General features: G+C 44.6%; 1 protein-coding gene across 1 annotated transcript in view; it reads right to left on the reverse strand.

The window, feature by feature from the left end:
• The window catches only part of LOC129153524 (transcription factor SOX-6), a 45,154-nt gene extending 22,764 nt beyond the window's left edge, over window positions 1-22,390 (reverse strand). The window contains exon 1 of the mRNA XM_054732796.2: window positions 22,168-22,390. The gene's annotated coding sequence lies outside the window, so the exon portion shown is untranslated. The remainder of the gene's footprint in view (window positions 1-22,167) is intronic.
• Window positions 22,391-25,277: the final 2,887 nt, after the last annotated feature.

Consider the following 25,277-nt stretch of genomic DNA (forward strand, 5'->3'; position numbering starts at 1 on the left):
TGCTGGCTTGGCCCAGTCTTAAAGGCCCAGATCCACGAGCCTCTTAAGCAAACCAGATGGGCCTCAGATGGGATGTTGATGAGGCATGAGCGAGCAAAACACAAGCATGCATCTAGGGACAAGCACAAATAAGCTGGTACAGACGTAGCCTGACAAACCACTAAATACATAATACAACACGTATCATCTGGAGTGTCGCAACAGCAGAAGGAAGCGTGCTGGGTTTTTGTTTGTTTGTTTGTTTTGTTTTTACTAAGTTTTTTCATAAAAAACTTTAAGGTACTTTGTAAGTGGTCAAGTTAGACAAGTTGGCTTGAGTACCTGGGCTCAACAGGACAAAGATAAATCACTGTAAACGTGAGGTTATCTACCAAGGAACAACTCATAAATGTGTTAACAGAGAACATGAAGGAAGAAAGGAGAAAAGAAAACGAGTTTAAGAAGAAAATAGTTGGACGAAGCCAAAGAGACAACCTCAGTGAGTTCATTAACTCGTCATTAGCTTCACAAAAATCATCAGAACAACTGCTCGTGTCTGCTCATTAGCCTCAACAGAACAAGAAACATCTAAACTGGGCCATGGATCGGTACCAGTCAGATGGGCCATCCAGAAAGGAAAGGTTCCTTCATCAGTTGTTCTTACTGGTTCTGCTAATCTAGATTAAGAGTTGACTGTACAGGGGTCCACATCTCCTAACACAGTAGTTTTAAGACAGACCTTTGCAGATTTTTTATAAACCAAACTTTAAACAACAACTAGATTCTTTACTTCACCCAAACCTTTACAGATTATATGTAATAAACCCCCTTGGCAACGGGATTTGGCGAGTAATGTTTTGTTTTTTCTGACAACGCAGCAGGTCCACGGACATAGTTTTGACTTTAGAGGTGGGGGGACATAACCAGCATGGGCGGGCATGCAACATTACTCGTCAAATCCCGTTCCCAAGGGGGTTTATTACATACAATCTGCAAAGGTCTGTCTTAAAACTACTGTGTTAGGAGATGTGGACCCCTGTACAGTCAACTCAATCTAGATTAGCAGAACCAATAAGAACAACTGATGAAGGAACCTTTCCATTCTGGATGGCCCATCTGACTGGTACCGATCCATGGCCCAGTTTAGATGTTTCTTGTTCTGTTGAGGCTAATGAGCAGACACGAGCAGTTGTTCTGATGATTTTTGTAAAGCTAATGAGTTAATGAACTCACTGAGGTTGCCTCTTTGGCTTCGTCCAACTATTTTCTTCTTTAACTCGTTTTCTTTTCTCCTTTCTTCCTTCATGTTCTCTGTTAACACATTTACGAGTTGTTCCTTGGTAGATAATGAGTGTACAAAAAATATTACATATGTAACGGGAAGCAGTCTTCAACATGAGCGGTTGTTTTCCGCTTGGTCCTAGTGCTCAACCAGCATCTACTAATAATAGTGTATTGTTGTTTTTGGACGGTAAAAAGTGTAGGGGACAAAAATTGACTTTGGAAAAATGGGGGAGACATGTCTCCACCCCCCTCCAAAAAAAAAACTACGTCCATGAGCAGGTCCATCATCTCTGTTGATTATTTAATTTTGGCTTGTTGTATAAAAGCTCCTGTTCCAAAAACATGTCTAACAACTTCATACTCAGGAGCCACCTGCAAATGTTCACAACACAAAGGCCATGAAGCACGTTCAGAGGGTTGGTGTCTGTTCCAATCACATCACCTGCTCCTACATGGATTGTGGCCATGTTTAGCTGTACTGTTCAATAGGGAACAGGCTGAGATGTGGTCTTGACACCAGGAGGGCTCGCAGCTCTGGACTGTGGTACGAGACCAACACGAACCTAAGATCCTGTAACGTGAGCTTCCCCACCAACCAGAAGAACGCAGAGCACCGCCCTCGACAAAGCACTGACCATTCTCTGTGCCCTGTTTGAATCAAACAGACCACTTGTTGACCCAGCAGTGACACGACTCAAGGGCCAGTAGAGAGTGTCTTAATAAGCATTCTTAAACAGGGGGATTAGCCAGATGGCCGGATCGCTCTCTTCTCTAACCTCTCCTGTCCGTGCAGTGCCAGTGTTCCCCCTCTCTGCTGAACCCATTCAGATCAGCTGTCAGGACCTCACCAGCTTTATCTAGGCTTCTGTTACCTGCAGCACTATTTTACTCCAGATATAATCTTTATTGCTCTCAGAGAGAAAGTCCATTAAAAGGCATACTGTAGGTCCCAGAGCTGAAAGGTTCCTGGAGCGATGCCTGCAAAAGCCTTTAAAAAGAGCCTTTCTTCACCTCAAGTGAAAGCAGCTATTGAGGGTGCACAGGGCTGAAAAGATCCCAGGCTGGAGGTCTGCCTTCACCAAGACAAATCAGGAGATGTTGGTATGCAGAGATGGAACGTTCAAAGCCAGTGGACACGGACACATAAAGCTGCCCGCAATTATTTAACAATCACCTAAAACTGTTTATCCTTTATCTCTTTTAAGACAAGTTATTACCCGTAAGCGCCAGAGTCAAAGAAAAACAACGAGCCAGGCAAGAAAACCGTCCAAGGAATATCAGATCGATGAAAGAGACTCATGGGTACAAGAGACTTCTGCTCCAACACCCTCTGCTCACTTGTAGAGTACTAAGTCATGAATGTCACCTGGGAGAAATACTACAAGCCTATTTCATTATAATAATGATGCTTTCAAATACAGACATTTAAATGGCATGTGCTCTCAAATCACAAGAGTGTGCATGTGCACAAGATGGACGCTGGTCAGGTTGTTGCTGTGTTTTCTTACATCCTGCCAACCGACTGAGCTGTGACAAGTATGAAAACCTTACTGTTGGTGCTGTGATCAGACTCCTGGCTCACCGGAGAGTCCTCTAAGACCAGTGTTTGAGGCAGAACAGAAGGACTGTGTGAAGTCCGGACTGGAGCAAACAGAGGATCAGTGTGTTTTCCTCCCAGCTCGATCACCACTTAAACGTCATGCGAAGCTAAACAAACAACAAACAACACGATTCCTGTGTAGGACTTTGCAATATGCGTTAACACAGTTAGCGACGTCTGACATTTTCTTTCAAAAATGCTTCAGATGAACGTGGGATGGCTCTTTATTCTACAGCTGCCTGCTTTCACCAAACCTGTAACTAAAACTAACCTGGGATCAGATTTATAACCACTCACACAAACAAAGATCCAGCAGGTGATGGCACCCGGGGACAGCTGTGGTGAGGAGGGGGGAAACTGGAAACTAGAGGAACCTGTTCTGCATCGGCGTTAACCTTGATGGCACGCCTGAACACGGCTTCTGTGTTGTACAAAAACAGCAACGCAACCATGCCTTTGATTTCACTAGCTGAGGCTAATTGAGAACAATGAAGAAAAAAGTCAAACCTTGAGTATGTGTGATCGTTTATTCATGTCTGTAATCAGCCAAATGATTTTTTTTTCTTGGATGCATTTTTTTCTCTCAGGGCACCATTAAGAGCAATTCTGACCACAGCACCTCAAAGGCTCACACACTAAGATGTTCTGATAATAATGAAGAATGAGCTGCATATATGGGATGTATATCTATATATGTATATATATACATACATATATATATATATATATGTATATATATATATATACATATATATATCTATATATATATATATACACACACACATATATATATATATCTATATATATACACACACACACACACATATATATATATATATATATATATATATATATATATATATATATATATATATATAACTTGGTAGAATTTGTCTGCAAACCCAAACATTAAACAGTGTTTGTGTTCTTTAAGCTAAAACCCGGCACGCTCTTCATTTGGAACTAGGTGACTCGCAGAGACTGATTTGCCTGATCTGTGTTCACACTCTCTTGCTCGTGATGACCCGTCTGAACACGTTCCAGATGTCTGCAGAACCAGTTATTCTAATTCCTCCCTGTTTTTTAACCACTTCATGCATCCCTCCTCACACACCCTGAGTTACAAAGAGAACCACTGGCTACCCAGAGCTAGAGGGTCACTGGTATGCACACTTTTCACACACATCCACACCACAATGTTTTTCAAATTAATTAAAACTTTCATTCACTAATTTTTTAAACACATTTGCAGTGGTCTCTAATTTGAATGAATGCCTCGTGAGTCGATCTCTAAGGTACATAAAGCTCTCAAACTCCTGTTTCAGGAGATAGAAGTTAGCCGGAGGAGATGGTGGCCACAAATGGTGGGATTTAAAGTCTTGCAGTCATTATTATTCATGATATTCAAATGTCTCATCTCCGATTGGCTAACAGCAACACGGCTCTACCACTGACACTATTTGCTCTCCAACGCTGATGTTTTATCCCCACAAATAACACAAGCCTGGAGGAGTTCTGTTGTGTGGTTGCAGTCGCTAATGCTAAAAGTTAGCTTCTACTAGGTGAGACGCATTCTGCTCTCTCCTGGACACTAAACCAACAACAACCATCATGACTCCAGGTGGATGAATTCTAACTTACGGGTGACGGTGGCACGGGAGTTAAGTGCTCGCCCTATAATCAAAAGGTTGCAGGTTCAAGTCCAGCTCAGTCTGTTGCTGTTGTTGCGTCGTTGGGCAAGACACTTAACCCACCTTGCCTACTGGTGGGATTCAGAGTGACTGGTGGCAGCTGTGCTCGGCAGCCTCGCCTCTGTCCGTGTGCCCTAGGTGGCCCAGCTGTGGCTACATCGTAGCTCATCCTCACCAGCGTGTGAATGTGTGTGTGAATGGGTGAATGACTGAGTGTGTTGTAAAGCGCCTTGGGGGTTCCAGGACTCTTGTAGCCTAGTGAACTAGACCAAATTCTTGCTTTGCAAAGTTTAAATAATACATTTATTTGGTCTGGCTTGCCAGGCTAGGACTCTTGAAGATACGATATCAAATACAGACCACTTACAGTGTCACATGTAGCTGTGCGGCTTTTTCTTACCCAAGAGTTTCCCCACCTTTATTCTTTCAGTGGCTAATGCAGGAAACAAGGGTAGAAGGCCATTTTCAAGTTCAGCCTGCATGTGAAGCTCAGAGCAACCGATCGCACATTCAGAAGTAACAAGTAAAAAACGTTTCTCAGAGAACTTGGTGTTTAAGAGAGTCGAGGCTTCTCTTCAGACTGTAGGAAGAAGCTAGGTTTGAGTCTTCCAGCTGTGAAATGGAACTCTACAACTGAGCCGTCTGCATCCATCTGGAGCAGACACCTACAGCAGAAAGACTAAAGACCAGGACTTGTCTCATGAGAAAAGCAGAAAAGTGTCATGATGGCTTGTAAATAGAGTTGAGTGATATTGTGCATGACCCAAAGATAAATAGTATTACGTTCACAGAGGGGCCCGCACCTGCACAATGAATGCACGCATTGATGCAACAAAATATTCACAGACCCAAATGTCATCTTGTTGCAGCTGTCAATGCCACTTGTGCAGATGCAGACCCACGGGGGTCAGAACAAAGAAACTCGATTAGCCAGAGGCTGTCTAGATGGGCCAAGCACCACATGGGGCCCAGCGCTGACACTTCCAGAGTTACTAATAATCAAATGGACAATTAAACTAAAATGAGGGGGGTTGACCCATAAATGATGAGCTTGAAGCATGCTGGACTGTCAGTGAATCATTCTCTGTGTTTTATCTTAAAGGTGAGGGGGACTCGTCTCCTGTCTTACTGTAGGTCCTGATTGGAAACATTTCGATTACAAGAAACTGTGATTTATTTAGTAATGGTTAAATGTTTTGTTTAACTTACACAAGGAGATAAAATTCTATATTTCCAGCAGAGAAGTTTGTACGAATGTTCTGCTCGATGACATTACTTGGCTGTGCTGGTTTGTTTTAATTTCCAAAGAGTGACATTATAAAAGCTATGGGCATGTTGGCAAAAACAGATGGTTGAAAAAGCTGTTGGAGCACATCTGAAGCCAGAAAGTTTGTTCCAACAAATCAAACCCAAGCCAAAGGTGATTGTTGCTTTTCAAAAGAGCAGAAAAAACACAAACACAACGTTTCCTCTGAGAGTGAAGGTCTGCATGTGGCATCCCACATGTGCTTGATGCAACAGATCCTTTAACCCATTTATGACCACAAATACATAACTGAGAGGTTTGTGTGGCTGTGACTGGGGGAGCTCTTATCACAGATGTACTCAGAGCTACCAGGATTAAAATCACACAAACAAAAGAGCTATTTAAAAAAAATTCCCACTAATTTGGTTTTGTTCTTTTTAGACTAAAGAAAAAAGTTATTAGTGTTGTGCTTGTCAGGGCTACAATGATGCTGATAGGAGGGTTTAAAAAAGGGGGGTTCATTGTGCTGGGGAACGCTCACGTGGACAACGACAGTGAGACCTGGACTGGTGTGGTAGGGAGGAACTGCCCCTCTGATCTGAATTCAAATGGTAAATGGCCTGTATTTGATATAGCATCTTCTAGAGTCCTGGAACCCCCCAAGGCACTTTACAACACAATCAGTCATTCACCCATTCACACACACATTCACACGCTGGTGGGAATGAGCTACGATGTAGCCACAGCTGCCCTGGGGCGCACTGACAGAGGCGAGGCTGCCGAGCACTGGTGCCACCGGTCCCTCTGAACCGGTGGCTCCAAGCATGGTTTTGTTATTGGACTTCTGTGCTCGTCATGGATTGTCCACAGCGAACACTATGTTCGAACATAAAGGTGTCCATATGGGTTCTTCGCACCAGGACACCTTAGGCTGCAGCTCAACGATCAAACCGGAGGATGCCGGTCGGACCCAGATTCCTCAGGGGAGGGGCGAGTGTTAGCTTGTTTGTAGATTCGCTACAGCAGCTTTAACTGTGAAAACAGATGCAGTTTTAGACATAAATGCAGAATGTTCAACCAGGTGAAAACTGCAGACACTTGAGTAACAGCAAGTGTTTTCTCCTGAGCTAAGTAAACCTGAAATATCACTAAGGTAAAGGGTGGAAGGGCAGCAGAGGAATGACAGGGGCAAGTGCCAGCACATACATGTAAACCTCTCCACTCGCTACCCTTAAGAGATTACATTATGGTGCTCACCATTGTCCACCTCCTTCAAGACAAAGCCTGCTCCACTGTGCAAACAGCACGCCTTAGAGAGATTGTAAAAACAAGAGGTGAACGTCAAAGGCAAAAGTGAATAGGATCTCTCCCTTCTTTGTCAAGCTAGTGAGGTATGCACAAACACATTGCTGCGTGACAGAGAAGAAAGGAAGGCCTTGTGAGGAAAGGAGTTGGAAAAAGTTGGAGCGTCTTTGCATGAAAAGGCCAATACCGTGAGAAGTTGTCTGCCTGACTCTTGGGTCTATAGAAAAAGCCCTCCGTGAGGATTTAAATGAAAGCCCCCCAGGAATACAAAGAAGGCATTACGTTGAAGACAAAACACAAGGAATGATGGAACGATGACCCCCATGCTACCAAAGACGTAAAGGTTGCAAAACAGAACTGAGTTTAAAAAAGAGAGAGAAAGGAAAATAAAACAATGGTACAAATGAACATTTTCACCCAGATACAACAAATCACATTCAGACGTATGAAGACCAGCCAAGTCTGGCTGAGCCTCCACCGTCTCAGCCTAAAGTCAACCTTGTCACGACCCAAACAAGGCTTTAATAGTCGGGGGCAATTAATAAAAGCAACCTCGTCTCCCTCTAATTTACAAGGCCAGCTCCAGTCTGTAATTAATTGCTGTGTGCATAAATGTAAATGAGTCCACTGGGGCAGTAGAGGGATGAAGAAAATCCCTGTCAGGCCAATATTCAAGCAGGGAGCAATTTGCTAGAGAGGGAAATGATTTAAAGGGCAGAGCACAAATCTGCTGCTCCGTGGAGCACAAAGAGGCTGGATGTGAGAGGAGACTTGTTGAGATGAAGGAGCTGGTCGTCAGGAATGATTTAGAAAAGACAACTGCACGGAAAAACTACGATAAATCCCAGTTTTCCTGCTCTAATCCTCCTCAGAGTGTATATTCAAACTTAATCTAACATAAGGTTTGTGTGCCATGTCCAGTTCTGTCCCTGTGTTCTAACATGTGACCCTGTGATGGTTTCGGTAGATTTACTGCACATATTTTATTTTATAAAGTCAACAAGGCAAATATCTCCAGAGGATCGGGGTTTTGCCCCTTTATTTAACCCCACAGTATTTCATATTCATGCTAAAGATGTCAGTTTCAGACTGAAGGAGTCATTAAGTGGACAAAAGTGTTATATCCACCAAACAGTTTTAATCAATTGTCAAAGGCTTTTGTCTATTTTGTATCAGTGGATGTCTTGTGTGTTTTTTTCACTGATAATCAAAGAACACAAGCTTCAATTTATGTTATTTGCCCGACATTCTGAAGCATTGAAATAGCATTAAATTGACACAGATGTGATTTCTTTCCCTCATCTTGCCTCATCCTGCACCAGTCACAAGTAAAAAACATGGAATCACAGAGAAGCAAAGCAGAAGGGATATGTCATCATTCAGGGCGGCTACAAAAGCAGCTGTCATTTATAAATCCAGCTTACGAAAAGGCCACTCTTAACTCGCTTTGTGTGAACAAACAGAGACCAAAACTATTGTGCCGTCAAACCTGCACAAACAATAACAACACATGAGATTTACAGTTATAATAGTGCCAGTTAAACACACACACACATACACACACACACACACACACGTGGAGTAATCACAACGGAGTCCTTACAGCATAAGTCCCTTTTTCACGACAGTGATTTACAAAAGCAAATGAGATTTTTCCTACAGCAGGCCTCCAGCAATAACAGCTGACATCACAGGCCAGCCCGCGTATGGTTCCCATATTTAACAGGGAGACACGGTGGAGGCTTCCAGAGAAAGAGCCTGAACAGATTGCTGAGGTAGCAGTTTTTCCTCCAGCATCATCAAGAACCATCAACTTGAGGTCCTGTGGAAAAAGAAATATTTCATTTGGCTTCCAAGCAACTGTGAGCCAAGACAAATGGATGCTCTCGGACCGGTCGGTTATAAGGACTCTCTGAGGTTAGAGGGGCGAGTTCTACTGTGTGACTGTCAGCCGTTATAAAAGAACATGTGCACCGTACAAGGTTGATACTACTAAATCCTAATGTGATACGGATTCCTTGGTAGTCAGCCTGGATGAGCTCTTGTTGCTACAGAATCGTGAATGTCACAAACATCTGACAGATGTGTCAGTCAAAGGATGAATAACATGAAAGTGATGGATATCATTATTACCTTTAAAAAGAAGAGATAAAAAAGAAGACAGCTTGGACTTGGAAAAAGACTCAACTTTTCCAGAAAGTTTCTGACCCGGCATGATTTTTGTAGGGATGCACCGATGCCGATACCGGTAAAAGTTAACCGATACCAATGCAGTTGCTTGAAAGTGACTTCACTGTAACTTGTCATTTCTGTTCACCTAACATTTTAGTTGTGTGATCATTTCTAGTCATATATTTTACTTTTTATCTACATCACAGTCTTTTCCTGTTGAAAGCAGAGAAGAAAATAAAACCTGTATTCCAATTCGTAGCATTTTTTTTTTGTGTGTGTGGTAGAAGTATCAGTATCAGTAATCGTATCGGCAAGTACTCAGATCCAGGTATCATATCGGTTTGGAAAAAAAGTGGTATCGTTGCATCCCTTTATTTTTGTCATTTCTTGTCATGAGAGAGCTAAATCAGCTGTTGGTGAGTCCATCAAACTCCACAACCACCGACTTAAGCTCTCCACCACAAGATGAAAAGTTGTGTTTATGACCAAAAAAAATCTAGTGAACACTATTAGTGCCACTCTGGAGCTTTCATGACCTGAGTGTTAGCTTCACACCAGCTGTGGGGCACTTTGATTGTACAACAAATAGATGATGATGGGACACTGAGCACTAAAAACAGCTGCAGATGCAATAGCTAGAGATGCGGGTCCTTGATCTCACTAAGAAAATCCAAAGAAGGTTACAGGAATCATAACTCGTTAATCAGATTAGTCTACTCATCTACTTGAAGAGCATCTCATAGTGGACATCTGCAGAGATGAAACTTTAACTTAGGCGACACAAGTGCAGCAGTAAATCATAGAAGTGCTGGAAGAGCAGACCAGTCGCATCAGAAAGTAAAGAATTGTTCTCCCATTAACCACTTCTAGATAAAACTTGCCAGTGGGACCAGAGGGAAATGTCAGGAGGTTACTGTGCTGCTCCCTGTCTGACCATCTATGAACCTTTTCTACTTGAGCTAATAAGCTCAAGTCAGCACGGCTTGACTCGGCTCAACTCTACACAGTTCAGGTGGTTTTTCGTGAGCTCATCAAACCCGAGCGGTCCCCAGAGATCCAAAGGTAATGCAAGGTGGTCTGTATGCTATGCCACAATGGAGGACATGGTAGTGATTTTGAACGTTCTGCTCAGTCTGGGTCAGACTGCCAAAGAAGAGGCCCAGAAACCTGCAGGGAGCAACGCAAATCAATCTGGAGAAGTACAGGAGAGTGTGGGAGACTCCACCACCAAGCCAATCAGTAACACTCTTCTGATGTCAGGTTTTTGGTCCAGCGCTGCACACTTGGAACCACAGTGCTCAATTTCAACCAGATCCTGAGCTTTACCTGAGTAAGCCCAACAGGTCAGGTTGGATTGGGCCAACTACTTGAGGCTGATTTGGGCTTGGACAGCAGAGGAACAGGCATGGACGATACAGGTGGCAGGAGGACGCTCGTCAAACCAGAGACTGTGGACATTATTGTTACTCCACTGCGTTTTGTAAAGAGCAACACAAAAGAAAACTCAAACCTCTGGTTCAGTCGGGCTTTGACTGAGTGTTGTCTGTGATGTCGAGCGAGCTGGTTTTGGGCTCCAAGTTCGTCGCGCCATTTGAGTTTTGGTTGGATTTTTGGGCCCATTGGCAGCTCTAGCAGCTACCATGAACAGGTCACTCGTGGAAAAGCCTAAAACTGTGCAGAGCCGAGTAGAGCCAGTCTGCTCTCGTGGAAAAGGGACATTAGAGCTCAGTCAGATGGACTCTCAGTAACGCTCCTCGTCGTAGCATCAAACACTTCCAGCTACACGAACATAACATCAGATCTGGGGCTCATCTCCAGCGTTCTTCAGTCCCTTTCTTTTTTCTTTTAACTCTAACAAACACTCACCACCATTTCTTGAAGACACTAGCTCAATTAAAGACTACTTTATGGCCTGGAAACCATGGCAACGCCCTGCGTGGACCACTTGGCTGTCAACCAATTGGATCTTGGCTTTGGCTTGCTAGGAGGGACTATGTTATTCCGGCCATCAGTACCTCACCACAGGATCGTTTCAGAGGCCTCGCACTCCAGATCCCACTGCCACGCCCTATTACTCCCAACCACTCTGTGTGGTAAAGGGAAGGTTAGCAAGGACCAACAGATGGGAGGTTCTGGATGGAAACAAACTACAAAAGCAATGACAGAATAAGACCAATACACATACCCAATAGAAGGGTTTTGATGATTGTTTATCAGTTTCTGTTTGCTTGGATTGGTAAAAACAAAACCAGGTGAGAGACAGTTGACAGTTTCTTTCTTGAGAAATCTCTGTTTGCTTTCCAGGAAAACTGAGGTGCAATTTGTTAGCCTTCCTCTGGTGTTAGGGTCAGAGCTGACCCGTTTCTGGGTTGTAATTGCAACAAAAAAAAGATTCGTGAGATTGTGGATCCAGGACATGCTGCTGGATTCTCCAAGTTTTCCTGGGAACACCTTGGGGAACAGCTTGGGGAACAGCTTGGGGTCCAGAGTGCAGGACAGAAGACAGTCTGGACTTCCTTGCTGGGGCTGCTGCCCCCAAAACTCAGACATAGGTAATTGGACAGCTTTTTCCTTTAAAATAATGAAATGATTAATCTTGACCTTATTCATGCAACACATTAGCCTTGAAATCTAGAGAAACCAAAGCAACAGCAAACAATGTTTTTTCTTTGAGACATGAACAGATAGAGCTACTTAACTCATGTATTTAGAAAAAGGATATAGGATATAGCTTCTTCAACATTGTATGGTGGACTGGACTTTGACTGCCCTCTGTCGCTATGACTTTGTCACGTTGCTCTGATTGGTCCTGGTGCTGTCCAATTACATTCAGAGACAGTTTGAAAGACAACCACATGTCTGCCCCATGACTGGGATCTGTGTGGTCATCAATACTCACATATATAGGATGGCGTGCCGGCTAGTAACACAGGCAATCTGTTGTCAGCTAACCAATTATAGCTAAACAGCTGCTTATTAAATAACCTATGAAAAATCTACTTCAGTTTGGACTAAACTGAGCCGAAGTTTAGACCAAATACCGTGTTTTAAAGAGCAGGTTCACTGACTAACCATTTTTACTTATTATTTTTGAATATGATCAGTCACTCTGAGTTTAACATGCAGGGTGAACATGAAAATAGTCTCCTACACCTATCTCCTGCATTAGCTTCTGAAAGAAAACAGACGGTGAAACTCTAGGATTTAAAAATCCTGACAGATCTACGTCACACCGTCACTTAACATTCATAGACTCACCCATCTTGGCTCTTGATGGGGAAGGTGGTTGTCTGTTTAGCATCCAGGAAAAAGCAGAGAACGTCTCAGCTAGTTTAAGCTAACCATTAGCATTAGCAACTTCACAACACAGCAGAACTCCTCCAGGCTTGTGTTTTGGTGGATATTTAATGTTTCAAAGCAAATGGAGTCAGTGGTAGAGTTGCGACGCTGTTATCCAACCAGAGGTGAGATGTTTGCATAATCATGAAAATACTATAAATATTAATATCAGCCTCTCCCTGGGCTGCCACCTTACCGTGGTGGAGGGGTTTGAGTGTCTCAATGATCCTAGGAGCTAAGTTGTTTGAGGCTTTCTGCCTCTGGTAGGGTCACCCATGGCAAACAGGTCCAAGGTGAGGGATCAAACAAAGAGCAGCCCGAAGACCTCTTATGATGAATTATATAAATGGAAACCGTGTTCCCTTGCCCAGACGTGGATCACCGGGGCCCCCCTCTGGAGCCAGGCCTGGAGGTGGGGTACGTTGGCGAGCGCCTGGTGGCCAGGCTTTCACCCATGGAGCCCGGCCGGGCACAGCCCGAAGAGGAAACGTTGGTCCCCCTTCCCATGGGCTCGCCACTCGTGGCAGGGGTCAAAGGGGTCGGGTGCAGTGTGTGACGGGTGGTAGTAATGGGCTGGGACCTTGGCGGTCTGATCCTCGGCTACAGAAGCTGGCTCTTGGCACATGGAATATCACCTCTCTGGTGGGGAAGGAGCCTGAGTTGGTGTGTGAGGTCGAGAGGTTCTGACTAGATATAGTCAGACTCATCTCAACGCATGGCTCTGGCTCTGGAACCAGTTTCCTTGAGAGGGGTTGGACTTTCTATCACTCTGGAGTTGCTCCCACTGAGAGGTGCCAAGCAGGGGTGGGCATACTAGTTGCCCCCCATCTTGGTGCCTGTATGTTGGGGTTTACACCAGTGAATGAGAGGGTAGCCTCCCTCTGCCTACGTGTGGGGGGATGGGTTCTGACTGTGGTCTGTGCTTATGCACCAAACTACAGTTCAAACTACCCACCCTTTTTGGAGACCTTGGAGGGTGCGCTGGAGAGTTCTCCTTCCGATGACTCCCTCAATCTGCTGGAGGACTTTAACGCTCACGTGGGCAACGACAGTGAGACCTGGAGAGGTGTGGTTGGGAGGAACAGCCCCCCCAATCTGAATTAGAGTGGTGTTTTGTTATTGGACTTTTGTGCCAGTCATGGATTGTCCATAATGAACACCATGTTCAGACATAAAGGTGTCCATATGTGCTCTTGGCACCAGGATACCTCAGGCCGCAGCTCGATGATTGACTTTGTTGTTTCATCTGACCTGTGGCCACGTGTCTTGGGCACTCGGGTGAAGAGAGGGGCGGAGCTGTCAACTGACCACTACCTGGTGGTGAGTTGGTTCAGATGGTGGAGGAGGATGCCGGTCAGACCAGGCAGGCCCAAACGTATTGCGAGGGTCTGCTGGGAACGTCTGGCAGTCTCCTGTCAGAAGGAGCTTCAATTCCCACCTCCGACAGAACTTCCAAAATGTTCCGGGGGAGGCGGGGGATATTGAATCTGAATGGACACTGTTCCATGCCTCCATTGTTGAGGAGGCCGAACGGAGCTGTGGTCGCAGGATCGTCTGTGCCTGTCGTGGTGGCAACCCCCGAACCCGCTGGTGGACACCGGCGGTTAGGGATGCTGTCATGCTGAAGAAAGAGACCTATCAGGTCTTGTTGGCCTTTGTGACTCCAGAGGCAGCTGACGGGTACCGGCAGTCCAAGCGGAACGCGGCTCGGGTGGTCGCCAAGGCAAAAACCCGGGCATGGGAGGAGTTTGGTGAGACTATGGAGCAAGACTTCCGTACAACTTCGAGGAGATTCTGGTCCACCATATGACGCCTCAGGGGGGAAAGCAGTGTGCTACCAACACTATCTACAGTGGGGACGGTGTGCTGCTAACCTCTACTCAGGACGTTGTGGATCGGTGGGACGAATACTTCGAAGACCTCCTCAATCGCACCGACAAGTCTTCCAGTGAGAAAGCAGAGTCTGGGGACTTTGGGTTGGCCTCTCAAATCTCTGGTGCTGAGGTCACTGAGGTGGTTAAAAAGCTCCTCTGTGGCAAGGCTCCAGGGGTGGATGAGATCCGCCCGGAGTTCCTTAAGGCTCTGGATGTTGTGGGGCTGTGTTGGCTGACGCGTCTCTGCAATATCGCGTGGACATCAGGGGCAGTCCCACTGGACTGGCAGACTGGGGTGGTGGTCCCCTTCTTTAAAAAGGGGGGCCACAGGGTGTGTTCCAACTACAGGGGGATCACAATCCTGAGCCTTCCTGGTAAGGTCTATTCAGGGGTTCTGGAGAGGAGGGTCTGTCGGATTGTTGAACCTCAGATTCAGGAGGAGCAATGTGGTTTTCGTCCTGGCCGTGGAACACTGGACCAGCTCTATACCCTTAGGGGGATCCTGGAGGGTGCGTGGGAATTTGCCCAACCAGTCTACATGTGTTTTGTAGATTTGGAGAAGGTGTTTGACCACGTCCCTCGAGGGGTCCTGTGGGGGGTACTCCGGGAGTATGGGGTACCAGGCCCTCTGATACGGGCTGTTAGGTCCCTGTATGACCGGTGTCAGAGCTTGGTCCACATTGCCGGCAGTAAGTTGGGCTCGTTCCCAGTGAGAGTTGGACTCCGCCAAGGCTGCCCTTTGTCACCGATTATGTTCATAAACTTTATGGACAGGATTTCTAGGTGCAGCCAAGGTGTGGAGGGCATCCGTTTTGGTGGCCTGAGGATCAGGTCTCTGCTTATTGCAGATGATGTGATCCTGTTGGCTTCATCAGAACGTGATCTTCAGCTTTTGCTGGAGCGGTTCGCAGCCGAGTGTGAAGCAGCTGGGATGAGAATCAGCTCCTCTAAATATGAGAACATGGTCTTGATTCGGAAAAGGGTAGAATGCCTTCTCCGGGTCAGGGATGAGGTCCTGCCCCAAGTGGAGGAGTTTAAGTATCTCGGGGTCTTGTTCACGAGTGAGGGAAAACTGGAGCGTGAGATCGATAGGCGGATTGGTGCTGCATCTGCAGTGATGCGGGCATTGTACCGGTCTGTCGTGGTGAAGAGAGAGCTGGGTCAGAAGGCGAAGCTCTCAATTTACCGGTCGATCTACGTTCCTACCCTCACCTATGGTCATGAGCTTTGGGTAGTGACCGAAAGAACGATATCGCAGATACAAGCGGCCGAAATGAGTTTTCTCCGAAGAGTGGCTGGGCTCTCCCTCAGAGATAGGATGAGAAGGTCAGTCATTCGGGAGGGGCTCGGAGTAGACCCGCTGCTCCTCCACATCGAGAGGAGCCAGTTGAGGTAGCTCTGGCATCTGGTCAGGATGCCTCCTGGATTCCTCCCTGGTGAGGTTTTCCGGGCACGTCCAACCGGGAGGAGACCTAAAAGTAGACCCAGGACACGATGGAGGGACTATGTCTCTCACCTGGCCAGGGAACGCCTTGGGATTTCCCCGAAGAGCTGGCCCAAGTGGCTGGGGAAAGGGAATCTGGGCCTCTCGCCTTAAGGCTACTGCCCCCGTGACTCGACTCCGGATAAGCGGATGAAAATGAAAATGGATATAAATATCAGGAAAAAATACAAATCTGGCTGTTTTCTTCCATTTTTTCCTCCGGCTGACTTCTACTTCCTCAAACAGGAGCACCAAAGCTTTTTTCCCCAGAGAACTACTCACAAGACATTCATCCAACTAAAGACCACTGCAAATGTATTAAAATGTGAGTTAAGTTGACCTTTAACCCCTACCATGCACATTTGTTTTGTTTTTATCACACTGTGCATGTGGCCTCCAGTTTAAGTCAAAGCATGCACACACACAACATGTTTTTTCCTGTCAATCTACAATGCACTTGCTACTTTTAACAAGTCCATCAAAATGATGTCAGAAACCCTCAGAGGGCAGCACAGCAGGCCTTCTACTCGCCACTATCCTTACAGCACTTTTCCTGTTTTCTGTTTTATTTTTCCATCCTTGGACAAACTGGGAGTTCAAATCCAAGTGTTCACTGTAGCCTGTGCGGAAATCAACAGAAACAGCTAACAATAGCCCACAGGTTCATCATGAGGGATCGTTTCTCAGAATATCAACAACAGACTCACATTCAAAGCTAGTACAAATAAATTCTTATGTTTATTTTAACCTTCAGGGAGTGCCACACGGGTGGAGTTTATATCTGCAATGACAATTCACATGCAGGCATCTCAGCTATTAAGCTAATAAAAGATCAAGACATAATTGACACATTTTCATTCAATTGTAAAAACCTTCAAGCATTCATATTGTTTCTCATCTGGGGCCACACCTGTTTGTTTTATCAGTGCTGCATAAGTACCCAGGATACGTTTGCTATTTACACCCACTTTCCAATATTGACAAAGTAACTGTGTCGGTTCACTGCCATGAAGCGGTGTCTGTTATTGAAGGTAGGAGTCAACTTCTGCTTTTAAAAATAGGATATGAATCTTTTTTTCCTGCACAACTTTATTCTGCAAATAAAATATCATCACACTCTGTCCTCTGGACAACTTTACCAGATTAGGACCTGTGTGCTTTGTGTCGGAGGACGATCGCCTTCATATCTATCCAACATTAAATGACCAGCTATTCTGATCAGGTAAAATCCACTTAAGTAAATTTGAAGGGGCCATGTTATAAATTATTTTCCTAAGTTATAGAATTTTTATGGTTTATTTTCAATAACACGTTTTGAAGTTCTTTACATAAAATCCCTCTCACATAAAGTAATTTCAGCAGTTTGTTCAGTACCGTCTGGAATGAACCATATCAGAGTTCTGTCACTTTAAAAAAAAACAGCTGCTGGCCACGCCCACCCATCCCCAGCTCAGGCTGCTATAAGCTGAACAGCTCTGATATCTTGGATAGGCTCATGGTAGCGCTGCTACACCTCCAACAGCAGCTCTCTTCCAGGTGAGAGGTGGTTCTATTGTTATTTTTCCATTTACGACATCACTAACAGGGAGGGGGGGGGGGGGGGCTTTTGAAACAACTTGTTTTAGGCAAATTATTCCTAAAACCTCACAGTGACAGAAAACTGATGGAAATTTTACTTTTCACATTTGGACAGCTTAGGCAGTAATGTGAGTTTGGCATAAAAAGTATTTGTGATCCATATAAATCATTCTAAGGAGGAGTTCTGACACTTGCTCAAAGAAAGCCAAACACACGTTACCCGACTGACCCAAATCATCCTCAGTACAGTTCGATCTACAGGACCCTTCACACACACACACACACACACACACACACACACACACACACACACACACACACACACACACACACACACACACACACACACACACACACACACACACACACACACACACACACATCTCAGAATCTGTTGTGTCCATTGTCTTTCTCCTTGATTTCTGACCAATCTAAACAGTTTCGTGTGTGTTGGCAGTCAGAACGCTCATCAGCATTTGGAATGGGGTTCTTCAACTCAACAAAACCCAAGAAGACAGCGGAGGACACGGGAAACTCCAGATGTATTCTAATTTCTGCAAGCTCTTAAACCAAGGATGCTTTTAAAAGCAGACGACCGAACAGATGTGTTTGCTGGACCTTTTTCTCTTGGCGGTAGCTGCATCTATTGGAGGGGTTCGGTTAGGAAGACGAGAGGTTTGTACAATAAAAGAAACAGATTAGATAATAAGTTAAAAAGTAAACTAATCTACATTCAGCCAGAGAGAATCAAGGAGGTTTTGTGTATTTGGGATGAAAAAAGAGCCAAACCTTGACTATTTCAGACTGAAAGCAAGAAGTTAAAGATTTCTCCTCAAAAGCATTTGAGTGAATTTCTTTCCTTTTATATTTCTAAACGTGAAATATCTGATTTGGTCTTTTCAATAGCTGATGTCTAACATAAGTGCTCTTCTGTTTTCAACATTTAGAACATTTTATTGAGAAAGTCCTTTAAATCCAGATCAGTTCCACTCTGGAGCTTTTCCACACACTTTTCTTTGAAACCTTTATCAAACTGACGTTATCTGAAGCTCCAGACAGCTGAACCTCACTTTTTCCTCTCAGTTGAAATGAACATTCTTGCATCTAAGGGACCGAGTTGAAAGGATTGGTGAACCGTCCACCTGGCGCTGCCTTATAGAAAGCATGGGCTGGATTTGATCTCCACCTTTCAGAGTCTTGGTTAATTCGTTGTGTCTGTTGCTTCCAGTGTTTTTAAAACAAATGCAGAAGGCCGACAGCTCTCAGCAACTAGGTTTTCCAGCAGAAAAAAATAAGCAGAGTGAGCGATGCTCCGGGTTTCTGTTTCAAACAACAGAAAAGGCAATAATCCAGATTATCATCATATTAGTGAGACTAACAAATTAATTCACATGAAATATAGATTCAGTCCATACTGACTTCTGTTGTGCATACATCCATACACACTTGAACAAGGATGCAAATAACACACACACACACATCATGGAAAATGGCTCACACAACTGCACCGTGTGCATGATTACAACATGGAAAAGCTCTGATCCAAACACACACAAGCAAAATTTGTCACACATTTGTCAGATTCCTTTGTTAACATTTAAAAAAACACAAAATATCCCAAAGCTCACACTCACACGCACGCACACACACACTCACACACACCTTGCTTTGTGGTTGAGAAACCTCTGGGTATCTGCCAGAATGCTCCCAGCGTTCATTCTCGGGGCCCCAGCCTTTTCTTTTCCAGCAGCAACGCTGCAATTTGGGTGTGCCGTTGGGCCGAAGATAAGTATAGGCTGACTAATGTGCACTTAGGATCCAGGGAGAAATACTTAGGACTAAATGTTTAATTTGTGTTTGTTCAACACATGTCCAATTTGGGGGCTGGTGTCTTTTTCAAAGAGCCCGACAACAAATAATTAAGACTTTCTGGATCGGCCGCAAGCTTTCAATCGTGGATGGAATCATTTTTTGGGGATGTTTTTATGTTATGAAGGTGAACGACATCTTCACAAAAACAACATCTGGAAACACTTTAATGTGCAACACTGCAGTCAGATGGAAGGAGGATGGATGTAAACGGGCACGTCAAGGCAGAGAACATCTCATCACTGGTTTCTCTTCTGATAACTTTGCCCTTCAACCATCACTAGTCTTGACTTTTTCAGCCTTTCCCACTGAAGGGTTGCTCTGCATCGCCTCCCGGGGAAAGGCCTCTCCAAGAGAATTTGTCGTAGTATTTATTTTACTTTCCCTTAGAAAAGCTGCAGAAAATGTGTTTTTTAGTCCGCTGTAACGCAAACAAGCATTTTAAAAATGCTGACGATTTCTTTAGCTTAACTATCTCATTAGGAGTGCATGTTCACATGTAAATCGAGACAATTGAAGTGTTTTTCAAAATTAATTACAGAATTACACTTAATGTTAAAACTGAGATTTGTGAGATTTGAAAGTAAACGCTCCAGAAATCCTGCATGCTGTGTGAAAATGTATCCTGTTCAACTTCAGACCCGTATTATTCAGAGAACTGGCTTTGATTTTAGTTGTTTTAATATTTTTTATTTAATTAAAAATGTAATTTAAAAATATCTTTTTTTGCTAGAATCTAATTAAAAGAAATAAAAAGTTTAATCATAACGGTCTAGTCGTTTTATTTTTAAATGAACAACAGATTCAAGTGTATTAGCTGCAGATTTGTTATCATTAGTTATTTATAAGCTAAGTGTAGGTATAACCCTGCTTCCCACAGAGGGACGGGGGAGGTGGGGGTGAGGCTGCAGGTCTCCCCCAGACAGCCATGCAGGCCGGAACAATGTGCTGAATTGGCAGCCTATATATAAGTCTGCCATTTGGATGCACTAATGCCACTTTACCTTATGAGGGAACGTCAGCCCGCAACACCTGCTCCAAACAGAATGCCACCAGAGAGCAGCTTCAGCCCCCCGGATTGTTTTTCACACAGATACTCTCACTTAAGAAAGAGGTGCTGGGCTGTCGTGTGTGTGTGTGTGTGTGTGTGTGTGTGTGTGTGTGTGTGTGTGTGTGTGTGTGTGTGTGTGTGTGTGTGTGTGTGTGTGTGTGTGTGTGTGTGTGTGTGTTGGGGGGGGGGGGGGTTTAAAACGTGCGGATCTGTGACTTGGTGCGGAGTGAAGCAGGCGCACATGGACCGAGCTGTTCTGAGACTTTTGATGCATGTAGAGAAAATGTTAAACATCCAGAATAAGAGTTGGAATAATTTAAAGTGATTAAAAATTGTCTAAATCAGTGAGACGGCTGTTTGGAGTTTCCTGTTATTAAACTCTCCCCTGTCTCCCCCACACCTCCCCCTCCATCGCTCCGTTACTGTAAAAAGCTCCTTATCTGCGGGCGACCAGACGCTTATCGAGGAGGTGTGTGTGGCTCCGCACGCGGGGAACACCCCGAAGCGTACTTATCGCGCATCTCCACGCCGGTGCCGTGTGCCTTGTCCTCCCGTAGTTCCGTCCTTTCCGAGTCATCCACGGGACAGGCTGCCCCCTCCCACCAGGACCAGGCTGGGAGCTGGGCCGTTCTGGGATCAGAACCGGTTCCGTGTTCAGTTTTTTTTTTTTTTTTTTTTTTTTTTTGGCCCGCAAAGTTACAAGGTGAGGACGTTTAATCAAGCAGAGCCGACACAAACAAACAGAACCAAATTAGAATCGTGCCCTTGTTTGGGTCTAATTTAATGTATGACTCACGCGCTCTCTTCCGGGGTCAAAGCCGAGAGTTCACCTGCTGAAAGAGCCTGACCTTTGGGTCTGGACCCAAACCTGGAACTGCGGTCCTGCAGCAGAGGTGCGTTCATGGACAGATGGGCCGCTGTCACAGAAAATCTGAAACTTCGGGGTGACTAAGATTGTTTTTGTTCTTCCTTCAATGTTTATCTGAAATATTACTTTTTAAAACACCCAAAACATTTTTCTTTTATTTCTGCAGGAACTTTGGTAAATTAATGCGCTCCCCTTCTTTCTCCGGTTTTTGCACCACTTTCAGCCCTTCTGATGACGATCCGGAGAATAAAACGCTTCTGCGTGTTTGACAAAAAGCAATCACCTGAAATTAGCGGCGTTTAATAGGGCTATAATAAGGTGTGTGTGTGTGTGTGTGTGTGTGTGTGTGTGTGTGTGTGTGTGTGTGTGTGTGTGTGTGTGTGTTTACAACTCAAGCTGGATAGAAAGTTGATTGACTTTGTAAAGTCGATTCTTATTTCAGAGCTTTGTGGACAAAGGAATTCTAATAAATATAATTTATTAGAATTTATTTATTTGCATTAGAATAGGATAGAAGAATACATAATTAATCAAACGTTTTATTCAGATCTAGTTGCGGAGGATTTTTTTGTGACACCAGCCAAGTTCGGGAAAACTTTTTCTGTGTTTTTGAATTCTACAACTCTTCTAAAACAGACGAGCGCGCGCTCCTCCGGGTTTATAATCACTGTGCAGGTTCAAACACTCAGGTGGAATCCAAATCTGCAGCTGTCATCGCTGCACATTGCGCTCCGGAGATAAGCCAAGTGCGCACCGACTTTTCAAAACAAACAACCCCAGAGGACACGCCGGTACCGGTACCGACTGGAGCAACGGGACTCCGCTTACCTGGATTCACTTCTTCCACGTGCGCTGCGCGTCCTCCTAGTGGAGTCAGAACCGGTCTCAGTTCAGGTGGACTTTAGATCCCGTGCGTAAAGTCACCATCGCTGTTTGCAGCCTGTTGGACTTTGTTAACTCCTCCGCCTGCACGCGCTCTCAAACTTCAAACCAGACACCTGTGAGTCTGGAGGAGGCGCCGATCCTGCAGGACCCGCCAGGAGAGTCCCTGAAAGATAGTTTTGTTTTGTTTTTCCTGTCCGGCACCGAGGCTTCAGTGAGAGTGCAGGGCACTGTCGGGCAAAGAGGCAGTGGAAGGATAACCCCTCCTCTCCCTCCTTCCGTCCGTCCTCCCCCTCCCTCCCTCTCTCACCCTCTCGCTCCCTCAGTCCGTCTCTGTCACTTTCTTTAACTGTAATATCCACAGCCACGAGATAAACAACAATAAAAACAATGTTGCCGTTTTTTCACCAAGTTTTCACTTTCTCGATACTTCGTGTGAGTGAAAATCACGTTTTGGTTAACAAGTGCTTTTATTTGTACAGAAAAAATCTTAATACCCAGTTCAAATATTGGGAATAATTTAAAAGGAACGCAGCAGAAACTATAATTCACTTAGTCCACAAAGAAACGATTTTCTTTTATCTGTTATCAGAAAATGTGTTGAAATGTAGAATAAAATGAAAACACGTTTTTGGATAGACACATGTTTGTTGCGTTCATTATTATTATTATTATTATTATTATTATTATTATTATTATTATTATTATTATTATTATTATTATTATTATTATTATTACTATTATTATTATTGTTGTTGTTATTGTTGTAGTTGTTTTCGTTGTTGCTGTCGTCATCCTCTTCCTCATCATCTGCTTTTACACTCCCTCTCTCCTCCTTAGCTGATAAGTTTCACAAACAAACCTACTCGTGAACCTCGAGAAGAACCCAACAGCTTCAACGGATTTGTTCCAGAAGATAAAAAGTCTTAAAGTGGAACAAAAGTCTCTGGATGCTCGGAGCGTCGTGCAGCTGTGAGAAGAGTCCGACCCGCGTCTGACACAAGTTTAGCATCCTGTCAGACGCGCGCCTCGTCAGCGCTCTGTCGTCACGTTTATCCTCGAGCGCCACCTTTTGGTGGTTAACTGGAAACGGTGCTTGATCAGTTTTTGTTTCTCAGCGAGTAACAAATTCATTCCAAAAACACAACCCAAAAAATCAAGTTAACTAAATTCATGGATGCAACAGAAACTTTTTTTTTTACTTGGAATTAATTTCAGTGACAAGAACACAAAAATCCTCACTTTCTAAACTGAATATGAGCACCTTTCGTCTTTAAGTTTCCCAAAACAAAAATTATATTTATGGATCTTAATCTCAAATTACAGAACAGGACATCCTTCACAAACATCAATATGCAAACATGATCAACCCATCGATCCACACGTTGTTTCCTGCAACTAATAAAGATCTTTCCACACCCAAATGTGGAGATAGAACTCAAAACGTTGCTGAATTTACGATGAATCAAGGTTAGATTAAAATCAGACATTGCTTTTGAATCATGGTTCAACAAATTATTTAAAAAGAAAAAACGAATCACACTGGTCTGGACTTGATAAGATCCTTAACTTTAGACTCACTTACTCAAAATTTTAGGCAGTCATGTGATTTCTACAACCTACTGTGAGACTCCTCCACACCTGTTCACAGGTATTCTGGCCCACTTCAATGGCTCATTATCATGCTGGAGGACCAGTGGCTAAATACTAAAGCCAAGCTCTCTGACACTGTGGAGCACTTATGTTTCCAGAAGGTCTTGATTGAGATTTCATTGGAGCCTGAACAGATTCAGTACTCTCTCTAGTCTAGAAGCAGCAAAGCTGGTCCAGACTATCCAAACCTCTTCCATGTTCCATAGTAGACCAAACAGTGAGAAAGGTTGTCAGACTGAAGAAGGAGACCTATCAGGTCTTTTCAGCCCAAGAGGCAGCTGATAGGTACCTGCAATCCAAAGGGAACACCGCTCTGGGGGTCACTGAAACAAAAATCTGATCTCAAACATTCGTTGGGGTGGTTCACAAGTAAGGTTGAAGAAGTCAGGATGAGAAGGAGCTCCTGCAAACCCGAGACTGTGATTTTGAGTCGGAGGGTAGAATGCCTTCTCCAGGTCAGGAATTGAGGTCCTGCCTCAAGTGGAGGAGATATATTTTAGGCCCTTGTTCATGAATGAGGGGAAGATGGAACAGTTTGGATTGGTGCTGCGTCTGTAGTGATGCGGGCATTCTGCAGGCGTGTCATGGTGAAGAGAGCTGATCCAAGGGACGAGGTTCTCCATTTACGTCAATCTACGTTCCTACCCTCACCTATGGTCATGAGCTTTGAGTGGTCACCGAAAGAATGAGATCACAGATACAAGCGACTGAAATTAGATTTCTTTGCTAGCCTGGCAAGCCAGACTAGATAAATGTATTATTTAGTCTGGCCACGCTCCATTGACGGCTCTCGGTTGTGGGGCGGGTTCTACCGTTGTCTTTCAAATGATCTCCGCATTCCACTGGACAATGAATGTGACATACTCTTGTTTCACTCTGTTGCATCAACCCACCCACCAGGCATATAGAGTGCCCTGATTGGCCCACAAAGCAGATAAAGCTCTGTGATTTGTTCACTAAGCAGATAGAGCACTATGATTGGCCCACCATTATGGACCAATCACAGCTCTTTATGTTTTTAAACCCCTCTAGAGAGCTGTGATTGGCTAGCCAGAGTCCTGGTAGGAGCTGCGGAGGTTCCAATGGAGCATGCCTAGACCAAACTTTGCAAAGCAAGAATTTGGTCTAGTTCACTAGGCTAGGGTGGCTGGGCTCCCCCTTAGAAATGGGGGTGAGAAGCTTAATCATCCAGGAGAGGCTCAGAGAAGATTGCTACCCCACACCAAAATGAGCCAGTTGAGGTAGCCCTTGCACCTGGTGTCAGGGTGCCTCCTGAATGCTCTTGAGGTTTTCTGGGCGTGTTGAACCAAGAGGAGGCCTAAAGAAAGTCCCAGGACACGATCGGGGGAAGTTTCCCAGCTGGCTAAGGAACACCATAAGCTTGATTGTTACCTCTCTGTCTG

The sequence above is a fragment of the Nothobranchius furzeri genome, chromosome 4 (genome assembly GCF_043380555.1).
Source record: "Nothobranchius furzeri strain GRZ-AD chromosome 4, NfurGRZ-RIMD1, whole genome shotgun sequence".
In the NCBI taxonomy this organism is placed as follows: Eukaryota; Metazoa; Chordata; class Actinopteri; order Cyprinodontiformes; family Nothobranchiidae; genus Nothobranchius; species Nothobranchius furzeri.